Source organism: Artemia sp. Qi Xiang Cuo, chromosome 3, assembly GCF_049724085.1.
Source record: "Artemia sp. Qi Xiang Cuo chromosome 3, ASM4972408v1, whole genome shotgun sequence".
Lineage (NCBI taxonomy): Eukaryota > Metazoa > Arthropoda > Branchiopoda > Anostraca > Artemiidae > Artemia > Artemia sp. Qi Xiang Cuo.
In genome coordinates this window covers 90,656,229-90,670,610 of record NC_142796.1, presented here as the reverse complement: position 1 = coordinate 90,670,610, position 14,382 = coordinate 90,656,229, and the positions used below count along the sequence as shown (strand labels likewise).

Genomic DNA, 14,382 nt, shown 5'->3' with positions numbered 1-14,382 from the left:
TGTCAGCAGAAGTGAATCGTTTATAAAAATTCAATATAAAGAAGACAGCAAGCTGGTTGAATACATAAACGTACTATGTTGAACATATATTTATTTCAAACAATTTTGTGTATTAGCACGTCTATGGTTGAACATTATCCATATTTATCATTGACTGCTAGGCGAATTTAAATGAAATCTGGTGCAATTGCAAGTGTTACCTAACTATCTTAATCTATTTTAATTTTACGATTCTCTGAGAAATGGATCATATACCTCCAACTTATTTATCTGGGTCGCCTAATGCTTCATGTGTAGCATATATGCAGATAACCTTCTTATTATTGGCTGGAGTAAAAATAGTCTTTCTAAGTTTGCAATTAAACTTTTGAAGTATTTTCAGGGCTGGTCCAGTTAAGGAAGGAGGCAGTATCCAAACACTTGTTTGTAGGGAAATTATATTCGTCTTGAACAACTTGAAAAAGAGCTAATAAATTTAACTGAATAGTTGATGTATAACGATATTAATTGCTGAAAGCTTATCAGCAAATTGTTACTATGGTTTCATTATTTATTTTCCATATCAAGTACGAGAGAAACTTTTTTAAATAGAATTGGTTTTCAGTAAAGTGCCAATGACGCAGTAGGCTTTAGACTTTTACAGTGAAAGAAGGATTTGACACCCAAACTCTTGTTTGTAGTGATTTTTGTTCATCTCAAGCTTGATTTGCATATTCAATTCAAGTTTCACTCGTTTTACGATGTATTTATTAATTTACATTAATATCTATTGTATGTTTGTTTGCATTGATTGTTTGTTTAACTTTTGTTCGTCTTAAGTTTCATTTATACTTCGATAGGAAAATATTTTTTCGTCTTAAGCTTGATTTTCATATTCAATCTAAGCATTACTCGCTTTAAGATCTATTTGTTCATTTATATTATTGCATGTTGTATGTATTTTCTATGATTGTTTATTTAGTTTCTGTTCGTTTTGGGTTTCATTTATTCTCTTATAGTAATTTCTGGTCATTTTGAGTTTGAATTTTAAAAGGTATTTGTATCTGCTGAGTTTAAGTTTAAAATGGCCTTTACTTTTCTTTGAAAAAAGTTATTTTTCGGAAAGTTTTCTTAATTAATTTTTGTTCGTTTTTGATTGAAAAAATTTCAAAGTTTTTAAAAATCCCTTATTTCAAAATCAAACTTAAAAAAAAAATCAAATATTTATCAAAGTATCAAAACTGGTATCAAAGTAACAATATCAAAGTGAAAAAATGGGTTTGTGTCAACCTCGAAGTTTTTATTATCTGATGTTTGAACTATTTTTAACAAAACTGGTATCTCAAAATTTTTATCGGATGGATTTCGGGAAAAAGGGCGTGTGGGGAAAAATTAAGTTTCGGTCTCTTTTGACTCTTTCAAAGTGAACTAGAACTTAGTAGCATCCCCTCCATTTGTCCGACGACATGCCCTCCCTTTTTCCAACGGCATGCCCTCCTTTTTCCCATAGAATTCAAGTGCATGCCCTCTGACGTTACAGCATCCCTGTTTCTAGCGGATAGCTAGCAAGATTCCAGGCTCATGCCCTGTTTCTAGGCGGTAATTCCCGTCCTTGGCAAGGTTATGTGACACACCCCCTTTTTTCCACAGCATACATACCGCTTTTCCCATAAAATTCCTGTGACATGCCCTCTGACGTCACGACAGCCATAGGGAAATAGCATAGTATTTTAAACGCAGCCCTCTGACATAATGTGACACACCCTTTTTTCCCTGTTTCTAGGCAAAATCATGTCTAGACACGTTCCCAGGTGATTGAAACTATTGATCCAGGATCAGTTTCTTTCTGGAAGTAGGACAGTAAACATTGATGCTTATACACTAATCAATATTAAAAGTGCTAATGAAACGGGACCTAGAGTGCCGAAGGTGGTGGTAGAAATTACAAGGGGTATTCAACTAGGATTGGGCCCCGGTGAGAACTGACCGGATCAACGATGGCAGTAACTGGGTCACACTAGTTAGTGCTAGCGGATCTAGAGGCCGGGTGAGAATTCAAGGGTCACCCGAAGAACAGATGTGTAACGCTTCAGTCAAGCTTAAGGCTAGAATATAGCACATATATAGAGACTACGAGACGGATTAAATGTGCTGGCGAAATATATTGAAAAGAGCAATTTATAGAGTCTGTGTTAGACAGTGAGAGTGATGATTTGAGAACAGAAAATCATGCGTAATCTAGTAAAATTGGAAAAGTGGTTAGTTTTGGATGATAACTTTCTGGAATTATATCTTCAAAGAAAACTTCTGGAGAAATGATTAACGATATAATGGGAACCGATTCCCCTTGTTTGGACTATCGTCGCCTTGGCTCCCCAGGCTTTTACTCAATTTATAGATATTTTAATCGAGACAAAATGATATTTTGGTTTGCTCTTAACCACTACATAGACGTCCATTTTGTAACGCTCGTAGGAGATTTTGTTTGAGAGTCAGTTTGCTTTTGGAAGTCGACCAGTCAACATCGAAAAATGTTTTACACGTACATATTCTGCTTATATACTTTGGGCAGCTGGTCATCCGGCGAGAATTGTACTTTTGCTGATGAGTCAAATGAAAAGTGTAAAATATGCAATCCGTGTAAATTGCATTGAGGATATGCAGTGCAAATTAAAGACTGTAACTCATGTCTTGAAGAGATTTGTGACTCTCATAATAGAGGATTCTTATGCTCCAATCGTCACTATGATAAATTCGATCAAAGGGAAAATACGTATCCTGGCCTGATTGTGAAAAACCCTAAAAGTGAGTTCAGTTTATTTTTAAGAGTCCTGGCATCGTCTTGGTTTTAAATTATTTGGGGAAGAAGAACCGGGTCTACACTTCAATTACTGGAATAATAAAGGAGTCTGTTTTTATGACATCGCCGTGAAGATACTGGATATTATGATTATAAAACTACAGACTTTTATTTGGCTGTTACAGAAAGAGATTCATCATATGAGAATTTTGTATATGACATTGCTTTAAATAGGCAAATTGAAACACTTGAATTTTATCATATGAATAATGGTAGTATTATTGACTTTACAAAGAGATTTAATAAAAATGAAGTTACCCTTTATTATAGAAAATGTGACCCTGACTTTGCACATCAAGACGAATACAAGTTTAATCCTGAAGAGCTACCACCAATTATCGTTTCGGACGATTACCTATACGTAAAAGAAGAAATCTAAAGAACACAGTGTTTTGTAAACAAATTTTTATTAATAATCAAATTTTTATACATTTTTAAAGCATTTCACTTTTAGGGCACCGAAACTTATATTAGAGATTTAAGAAAGAGTATTTTCAACTAGAAAGTCGCTAAATCGAGGATTGTCACCATAAATCTTGATAAATTCCATGTAAGTATGTCCACGACTTCGAAAAACAAAATATTATAGGGCATGAAAACCACAGCTTTTCGTTGATAAATCTTGTACCCGCTTTCCATTTTGAATAATATATTTTACACACTGCTCAAGAAAGTTTTTAATGTGATGTGTGTAGAATGAATACGGCAAGCTAAGCGGATGAAAAAATCCTAGATTGCTTCTTGTTTGAAAGATGCATAACCAATGCCCTGTCTTTACAATCGATGAACTGCTATTCACAATGACTAGGGTATTGTCAACATGTTGAATATGCTCCAGAAAATCTGAAGGTATGCAATAGGATTTATATTTGAACATGTAGGGGTCCATGTTAAATAAATCAATTATTTGTGTCCGTTTTAATGGTGTCAGGTCAAATAAAACACTGCCGTCAGGAGTAATTTCCCAATAGGTTTTAAACTGATTTAGCAAGATTAGTGCAATGCTTTCCTCCAACGGTTTGGCAAAGGTACACTCTATCCGTACATTTCCCGTCCGGACAATACTCATATCTTCAGTACCAGACAACTCTAATACAATAATGCCGTGAGTTTTCGCAAGGATAAATTGCAGAGTAGGATTCCATTTACTTTACATACAAGCGATGAAAGTCCAAACAGTTCAAATTTATGCGGGGGATTTGTCCATGATCCTACAGCCTAGCACTTTTTACAAAGGCCAATGCTAATTTTGAAGAAATTTCACCATTGATAAATGATGAATCGGTATAGGTACGCGTACCTGTAGCAATATGACGTTGATTCGTGATTGTATGAGGAACAAGTAATTTGATATAGTTTCCACAAGCTCTTAATTTCTCAATTGCCAAAGCCACAGAACTCATAACTTGTTGTTTTCGTACATGAAGTATTGCCGAGGAGAGAGAGACTGTTACATCAGGTGCAGCGTCCAGTACTTTTCGTATAATATGATTGGACGGCACGAGTTGTAGTTTTATATGAATCTTTACATTGGGAGGCAACCATTGAGGTATATTAAATATCTCATGCATTATTTTCCCGACTAAATGTAAATCTTTACCTGTCCCCTCTCTAAGAATATTGGTAGTATCAGTATTTGTTTTATATTCATATCCAATAGTCATACCTGTCAAATACCTATAGGACATTGGTGTCATCAACATTAATTGTATATTGCTTGCATAATTTGAAAGATTATTGCTCGGGCTCACCAAAGTTTCATTTATGTAGACGCTTATTTGTCGAAATAAATTATGTAGTACACAATTTTCGGAGTATAACAACTAGGCGGCACTTAGTTTTTCATTGTTCGATTTTTTAACAATAACATTTAAATCTATAAATGTCAAATTCAAATCTATGAAGTAATCTTCATTGGAATAAATTTGAAAATGAACATTTTCATAGATCGGTTGTTGCGGATGAAATTGTTCATAGTATCCATGTTTTACACTGACAATTACATTTTCCGCATTGAAAATATTTAAAGATGAGGTGACTGAAGGGTGAGAATCTTTATATGGTAGATATGTCATCTTAGGAAAAGAAATCCTATTTGGATCTTTTTACTTTCTTTGATGCTTTACGCTTCCCAGCTGACTTGAGACTATTGAGTGAAGGGGTCTTCCTTTTTAAACCTTTTCCTCTCTGTTTCAATCACTCGCCGAGGTATCGTGCCTGAAATTTTGCGAAACACTTTCTTGAATATCTTTCCCAGAGCCCCAATCATGTAATGTAAAGGAGGCAAAACCCGCTGCAACCGGTGGAATATATTTTCTAGTAATGGGTAATGCAGAGCGAAAAAGCTTAGCAAACCAACTGCCAAGACCGTACCCGGACATTGACGAACGACTCCTATAATAGTCTATCCCATATCGCATCTGGCGTTGTCCAAGACTAGCAACATAAGAATCAAGATCAGAACAGAAAAACTGAGTTATGTTAGCCATTTTACTAATTGGGTCTAAACTTACATACCATTACAGCAAAATCCTTTGACATTGCTAAAGAATCGCCCAATTCGCTTCCTAATGTTAACTGACAGAGCTCCAAATACAAAGTGTTGACTGGAACGTATTGAAGATGCTTTATATTGTAGTGCTGAACATTGTAATTAGATTTTTTTCGTTCAAGAATACTTAGGAGAGGAATATTGGTATTACCAACTCTTGATCTCTCGACAAAGGATGCATAAAGAAATATACAACTGTCCGATGAGAAGGCAGGCGGATAGTCTAAATAGATAACACAGTCATTGCCACTGAAATGTTCATTGTTAATAATACGATTGTTAAAACCAGGAACCTCACGTATATTCTCATTGAGGAAAATGCTTTCATTCTCAAATGGATTGGTAACATAAATTCTCCATTGTTCCATAGAATAATTGAATTGAAAGGCACCATTTTCATGAGCGGAAATTTTTTGATAGCACGACACAGCTCGTGCATATTATTGTATTCCCTGCAGGGTATGGTAGCAATAGGGTAATCGTTAGAGTCAAAAGTTGCCATTGCACCTTCATCACTGAATTCAAAAGGTCGTATTTTTATTTCATATGTATGATCCTTTCTAAGGATATCATATGTATTTTTAAGAATACAATCTACAAGAGCCACTTCAAACCTTCCCTCAACTTTAACGGCAGGGGAAAGTCTTGTCCAAAAACACTCGTTTTATTCAAATTCGTCATAGAGAGGATCAGAAACACTGGACATGAATGTCGCATAAAAACCATTAGACGTTATGAACGTCACCACCAGGGATCCACTAATCAAAATCAGAGTTGTATCCTAGCCATCGAACAAGCAACTGTTTCTTGCCCTGGCGAGTACGAGTCTTTAATACCTTTTCAATTTGACACACTCCAGTTTTTTTAACTTTTTGTAATTCATAATCATAAAATCCGCCAAGAATCTCTTCATCTTTCATATCACTAAGAAGATATGTTATATGTTTAGTATCAAGGATTTTTGACACTTTAAAAAGTTCAGTAGACCACAAATAATTTCTCCTTTTCAAAAATATTTCTTGTACGATTGATTTGAACAGTATCACCAACATTAGATTTTTTCTTTCCTGCCTTTTCATTAAAATATTGTTCAAGGAAATGTGTATTGCCACTATAATGAACTTCTCGAGGGCTAGTATTGAACAAGGATCGATGAGGACGTTTGTTGTATATTTGCATGATTTTATCTAAATCATGAATAAATGCAGCAGTGTTTTTCAATGTACAATATCTTGAAATTAAAAGTTAAATATTTGTATTAAACGTTCAGCCAATGCAGCCTTTATAGGATTATGACTATGATAGAGCATTTTATTCTATTTCAATAAAACTTGATTTACATGAGGATTAGTAAATTCATTTCCACGGTCTGTTTGAATATTATATATGAATCTTGTTCAAAGATTTTTTCAAGGTTTTTAGCAACTTCAATGCCTCTCTTTGCACCCAATGGAACTGCATATGCCTACCGACTAAACAAACTTGTTGCAAGTAAAATATGCTTGTACGGTTTATTATGCCGTCTTTGAATCTTGTCTAGAGTGAAAGGTCTGCTTGTAATTTATGCTGAGGTTAAAAGGCTTTAGTTTTTCGATAATGATGACTTCTAGTCCTATGATTTCGATGAAGAGTGTAACTGGATTCCTTTTGCAAATGCTCTTTTGCTAGCTTATTTTTAATTCCGGTAACCCGTGCAAGTGTAGATGGAAAAATTCAACTTCCTGGTTCTCCAACACTTTCATAAACATCTTTCAAAATTTGATCCATTTTGATCGTAACCGTCCGCTACCCTTTCGTATACTACCAGGTGAATCAATACGTCTTCGCTTTTGTCTAGTTACCGGTGTCAAATTGCCAGTAGGTGTGCTTTCCAAGAAAGATTTAAAATCATCTTCTACCTTTAATGGACTTTCTTCTCTTAGTTTCTTTAGAATTTGCTTATTGCCGATAAGACTTGTTGAAAATTTGACGACTTTAAAAAAATTCTAAAAAGCTTGTCAAAGGATTCGACTCTTTTACGATTCGCAATCAGAACCGATAATAAATCGATTAAATTGTAAGGCTTGCCCCGGATTATAACTTCATTCTTTTTCTCATCAATTTGTTCATTTTCAGCGAGATCCGTCAAGAGTCTTTTACTTTGCTCATGATAGGATTGAGAGAGCAAGTCTACAACACTTGTTAAAACATTAGGCAATGACGAATCTTCTTCCTTTTTCGGTGTTTCACTATTTTCAGAAGGCTGATCAATGAAATTTACAAGTGGTTTTTCACGATAAGGTTTATGTTTGTTGACAAGACGAAGGGCATTTTGAAGCAAAATTAATTTTTCATCATCCCCAATTGTTTCATTGTTAATAAATTGATCAAGATTATCTTCAAAGTGCTCTTTGGGTGAAAGAACAAGTTCAATTGGTGTCAATATACAGGGTTTAGCCATATCTAGAAAATAATGTTTACAAGTCTGGCCATTATTGGTAGTAACAATGAAAAGGAATTACCACCGGCTTGAATAAGACGTTCTCTTTTACAATTTGTTTTCTTTTTGCAATGTAGAGTACGTACAAGTGATCGATGTTGCCTTGTCTGTTGCTTAACACGATCTGACAGCTGAACAATAACCGCTGTTAAATTTAAACAAAGTTCCGACAAAAGATTAATAAATTTCTTGTGAACACCTTGCTAAGTCGTGTTTTGGGATTGGCTAGCATGGAAAATAAATGCCTATGTTCATGTAGCTTCTTCAATGTCATGAGTGCGACTAATGACCTTTTTTTACTATTCACAGGTAGATATCCAGTAATTTCATTATCAAAAATATCAGTGACTACACGCAACTATTCGGGTTTGTTTTGATTCAAGTCTAATAATATGTAACCATAAGGTTTATTAGTTGCTTGATTGTATGCGAAAAGTAAAAATTTAGGTTCGCCAGGGTAGATTTGTTTGTTTAGAGTTATAAGAGTACTTGAATCGCGAACAACTCTATAGATGACGTAGTAGGTACAATTCAATGCAAGTGTTCACATACATTTGTTTTTCACATACATATGGAGAACAATAGTTACACAAATTTTTTCATGATGAGACTGGACAGTAAACAATTGTAAAATTTCCCGTGACCATTCTTCAATAGATTTAGCTAAATCGTCAATAATCAACCATGAGTTTGGTGCAATACTAGTAAAGACGTCAAGTCCTTGCATAAAATTTTATGCTTGGATCAATCTTCTTTATTTTATCATAGGATTACTGCCACATTCTATAGCAATAATAGATATTTTTCGTATTTTCTAAAAACATTTATAACGGTTTTAAATGATTTTTGTTAAAAGTGTCGTTTTGCCGGACCTAGACTGTCTGCAAACAAACGATTTGAAGGGTGTTTTAAATTGATACATACTCTTCCATTGCCAAAATACAACTAACCTATTCTAACCTCAATCTGTTGAATAAATATTCAAGAGGAAATACATGGTTTCTTTAATTTACATATAAATACAACATTTACAACATAAACATTTTAGTAAACACAACGATCGGGGCGACCAACGATAACTGTGGCCGAGCCGGTGACAAGATAAAATAAAGACTTGAACATTACCGCTTTTTGCAATGACTATATAAAAAAGGGCAGTGCCAAGCTTTTGATAAAAAAATGACTAGATATAAAAAATGCTGTGTCTCCCACAACTATGGAGCTTTTTCCAGACCTATTTGCTTTCTATAATTTACACATTCAACTCGATCTGAAGTAAGATAATGGCCATGTGGTAGTACTCTTACACCACCCTCGAGTAAATAGACTTTGTCCAATATGGTGGACATGGCATTTTTTTTCTACTCGAACTGTATATTTTTGTATTTTAAAAAGTGAATGGCCAGGACACTCGTTCTCTAAAATTCAAAAGCTATACAGTTCGAGTAGAAATAATGCAATGTGCACCTTAACGGACAAAGTCTATGTACTCAAGGGTGGTGTCAGAATACTATCACACGGTCATTACCTTACTTCAGATCGAGTTGAATGTGTAGATTATAGAAAGAAACTCGGTCTGGAGAAAGCTCTATAGTTGTGGAAGGGGGGAGGGGGCCGTTTTTTACGTCAACAGCTTAGAACAGCCTCGTTTATATCGAGACATTTTACCATCACAAGCTCGGCACTGCCCTTTTTTTTATCTAGTCATTGAGCAAAGCTGTAATTTCTATTTTTTTAATTTATCCTGTCACCGTCTCGGCCGCATTTATCGTTGGTCGTGCCGATCGTCGTGTTTTTTAAAAAGAAATAAACAAAATCTAAAGAAACTAAGAGAAAATAGTCCATTAAAGGTTGAAGACGATTTTAAATATTTCTTGGAAAGCACACCTACTGGCGATTTGACACCGGTAGCTAGACAAAAGCGAATACGTATTGATTCAACTGGTAGTATACAAAAGGGTAGCGAATGGTTACGATAAAAATAGATCAACTTTTGAAAGATGTTTATGAAAATATTGGAGAAGCAGGAAGGTTAAGTTCTCCAACTACACTTGCACAGGTTACCGGAATTAAAAAGAAGCTAGCAAAAGAGTATTTGCAAAAGGAATTCAGTTATACTGTTCAAAGAAATGATAGGACTAGAGGTTATCATTATCGAAAAACTAAAGCATTTTATCATCTGCATATATTACAAGTAGATCTTTTGACTCTAGAAGCGATTCAAAGACGGCATAATAAACCGTATAAGTATATTTTACTTGTAATAAGTGTATTTAGTCGGTATGTATATTCAGTTCCATTGCAGTCAAAGAGGGGCAATGAAGCTGCTAAAGCCCTTGAATCCATCTTTGAACAAGATTCGGATAAAAAATTTCAAACTGACCGTGGAAGTGAATTTGTTAATCCCCATGTAAACAAAATTTTATTGAAATATCATACAATACTCTATCATGCTCATAGTCCTATAAAGGCTGCATTGGCAGAACGTTTAATACGAAATATTCGACTTTTAATTTCAAGATATTGTAGATTGAAAAATAGAGCTGTATTTATTCATCATTTAGGTAAAATCATGCAAGTATACAACAAACGTCCTCATCGATCCTTGTTCAATACTAGCCCTCGGGATGTTCATCATAGTGGCAATACACATTTCCTTAAACAATATTCTAATGAAAAGGCAGGAAAGAAAAAATTTAATGTTGGTGATACTGTTCGAATCAATCGTACAAGAAATATTTGTGAAAAGGGAAACTATTTGGTGTCTACTTAACTTTTTAAAGTGTCAAAAATTCTAGATACTAAACCTATAACATATCGTCTTCGTGATATGAAAAATGGAAGAGATTCTTGGCGGATTTTATGAATATGAATTACAAAAATTAAAAAAAACTGGAGTGTATCAAATTGAAAAGGTATTAAAGACTCGTACTCGGCAGGGCAAGAAACAGTTGCTTGTTTTATGGCTAGGATACAACTCTGATTTTGATTAGTGGATCCCTGGTGAAGATGTTCATAATGTGTGAAGGTTTTAATGCTACATTCATGTCCAATATTTCTGATCCTCTATATGAAGATTTGAATAAAAAGAGCGATTTTCGGACAAAACTTTCCCCTGCCATTAAATTTGAGAGAAGGTATGAAGTGGCTCTTGTAGATTGTATTCTTAAAAATACATATGATATCCTTAGAAAGGATCGTACTTATGACATTAAAATGCGACCTTTTGAATTCGGTGATGAAGGTGCAATGGCAACCATTGACTCTAATGATTACCTTATTGCTACCATACCCTATAGAGAATACAATAATATGCACGAGCTGTGTCGTGCTATCAACAAATAAATTTCCACTCGTAAAAATGGTGCCTTTCAATTCAATTATTCTATGGAACAAAGGAGAATTTATGTTACCAATCCATTTGAGAATGAGAGAATTTTCCTCAATGAGATTTTACGTGAGGTTCTCGGTTTTCACAATCGTATTATTAAGACAGAACATTTCAGTCGCAATGACTATCTTATCAATGCAGACTATCCGCCTGCCTTGTCCTGGGACAATTCTATATTTCTTTATGCATCCTTTGTCGAGAGATCAAGAGTTGGCAATACAAATGTCCCCCTCCTACGTGTTCTTGAACGGAAAAACTCTAAGGACCATATTCACCACTACAATATAAAGCACCTTCAATGCGTTCCAGTCAACACTTTGTACTTGGAACTCTGTCAGTTGACATTAAGGAGTGAATTGGGTGATCCTCTAGCAATAACAAAAGGTTTGGCCGGTTTTACAACACCTAAAATTAAATAAAGGTATAATAAAATTTAATAAAGGTTTTACAACACCTGCCCTCGGGTCCTGGGGGCTGTGTAGACCCCGGAGTTTTCGTTATATGGTCTTTGAACTATTTAAAAAAAAAGTTATCTCAAAGTTCTTATCGAATGGGTATTACGAAAAAAGGGCGCAGAAAGGGGCGGCTAGGTGCCCTCCAATCGCTTTTGACTCTTAAAAAGTGAACTAGATCTTACAATTTCCAATCACATGAGCCCTCTTTGAATTTAGTACGAGCATCCCTTCCATAAGACCCATATATGTCCCCAGGGCATAACTTACAACGCCGGCCCCTGGGTCCTGGGGGGGGGGTTGTGTTAACACCGGAATTTTCTATATGATCTTTGAACTATTTTTAACAAAATAGCTATCTTAAAATTTTGATTTGGATGCATTTGGGAAAAAGAAGTTTGGGGGGGGAGGAGGCTGGATTCCCTCCAAAATATCTTGACGCTTAAAAAGTGAACTAGAACTTTCAATTTCCAATCAAATGAGCCCTCTCTGAAGTTCGTATGAGCATTCATTCCATAAGAACCATATATGCCCCCAGGGTATAACTTATAACCCTTACCCCTGAAGACTGTGGGGGGGGGAGTGTCCTGCTCAAACATATAATTTCCAGAACTTTTAAATACGTAGATCAAAATGGCTATATCCAAATTTTGATTGGATCTGTTTGGGGAAATGGTGGGCGTGGAAGGGATGCCAGTTGCCTTAGAATTACTTTCGACTATTAAAAAAGGAACTAGCCATTTAAATTTCCAATCGAATGAGGTTTTTCTGAGGTTTCTACCACAAAGCTGTCTATACAAAACCTTATATGCTCCCAGGGCATAACTTACAACCCTTGCCCTGAGGGCTGTTTGGGGTTGTTATTCTCAAAGACCTAATTTCCAGAACTTAGATCTACGTGAATCAAATGGCAATATCAAAATTTTGATTGGATGTGTTTGCTGAAACGGTGGGAGTGAGAGGGGGGTTAATTGCCCTCCTATCACTTTCGACTATTAAAAAGTGCACCAGCCCCTTGAATTTCCAATCGAATGAGCCTTTTTTGAAGTTTCTACGACAACACTTTCTATAAAAACCTTATATACCCCGGGGCATAACTTACAACCCTTGCCCTTAAAGCTGTGGGGGAGTTTCCTCCTCAAAACATAATTTCTATATGGAGATCAACTAAGCTGAACAAAATGGCTATCTCAAAATTTTGATTGGATGTGTTTCGGGAAATGGTGGGCCTGGAAGGGTTTTAGTTGCCTTCCGATCACTTTTGACTATTAAAAAGGGCACAGGCCACTCGAATTTCCAATTGAATGAACGCTTTTTGAAGTTTCTACGATAACTTATCGATACGAAGTGCCCTGCTCTAAAGGAAAAATAAATAAATAATACATTGTGCCAACATCGTTCTTATATGGCCCCCGGGCATAACTTAAAACCTTTGCCCTGAGGTTGTGGGGGAGTGTCCTCCTCAGAAACATATTTTCTATCTGGAAATCCGCTACGCTGAACAAAATGGCTATCTCAAAATTTGTAGTGGATGTGTTTGGGGGAATAACGGGCGTGGGGGGGGGGCTAGATGCCCTCCAATCAATTTTGACCCTTAAAAAGGGCACTAGACCTCTCGATTTTCCTTTGAAGCTTCTGCAACGACCCCTTACATATGAAGTTTCTCTGGAAAAAAATAATAGTAATAATAAAACATTAGAGTCGTACGGCCTTTATTATAGGCAACGCTATAGCGTTGCCTCTGATGGTTGGTTAGTTCTAGTACTTTAACTTCTGCTCTTTGCCCCATTCACTTTCCCATCTGACATGGACATCGCTTTCTAATCTTTCTGTTAAACTGTTTAGGTGGCTGGGCATCATTGTTTTCAGCAATTTACGATGGTTCACGACTTACGTTTCGTTCTTTTCTTATTTCTGATTCCAGGAAGAAGAATCAGGTTGGTAACTCAATAACTATTTGGGTTAAAGGTCGAAATGATCTTAAAGCCTTATGCAAAGCAATTTCAAATTTTTACAATCGTTCAGTTTTTCACTTATCTCGTTTTCTCTGTTCAAATAAAATGATATTGATTAAGGGTTTACCGAGGAATAGTTTCCTTTCCCCAACCGTAGACTTTTTAAAAGTCTGTTATGTCTTTTGTGTTTTATTGAAAACCAATATATTTCGAACAGCACGGCTTGATTGTCCAAAACACTGCCCAAAACTTAAAATAAGTAAAAATCACTCTAATAATTAAGATTATTGAAGAAATATTGAATTGCAAAAATTTAGAATCGGAAAAAAAACGTTGAAAGTAAACTAAGTGTTTAATATGTGACAATGTACGTTTCTGGGATTCTCGGCAATCTCAGATTCAAGATTTTATTGAAGAGAAATAATTTATTTCTCAATATCATAATTAAAAAAAAACTAAAAAATTGTTTTTAATGAAGTGAAAGTAGCATAACAGCCACTTGAAGGTTTATGAACGGAGTTAGAGTAGGTCGATGCCGTTCTTGTGGTAATTTTTATTTGTTTCAATTTTGTCTTGATTATTTATTTGAATTTTAACTTATTTTAGGACTAGTTTATTCATATATATCAGTATCGGTTATCGTTTGATGTTGTTATTATATGTTAGAGGGAGGGGTTAAAGATTCATCTATTTTTTAATCGTAATTTTTAGATGG

General features: G+C 35.2%; 1 protein-coding gene across 1 annotated transcript in view; it reads right to left on the bottom strand.

Annotated features, from left to right (window-relative positions):
- LOC148954736 (uncharacterized) overlaps nucleotides 1–14,382 on the bottom strand; it is a 102,797-nt gene that overhangs the window by 18,392 nt on the left and 70,023 nt on the right. The gene's annotated exons all lie outside the window — the stretch shown is intronic.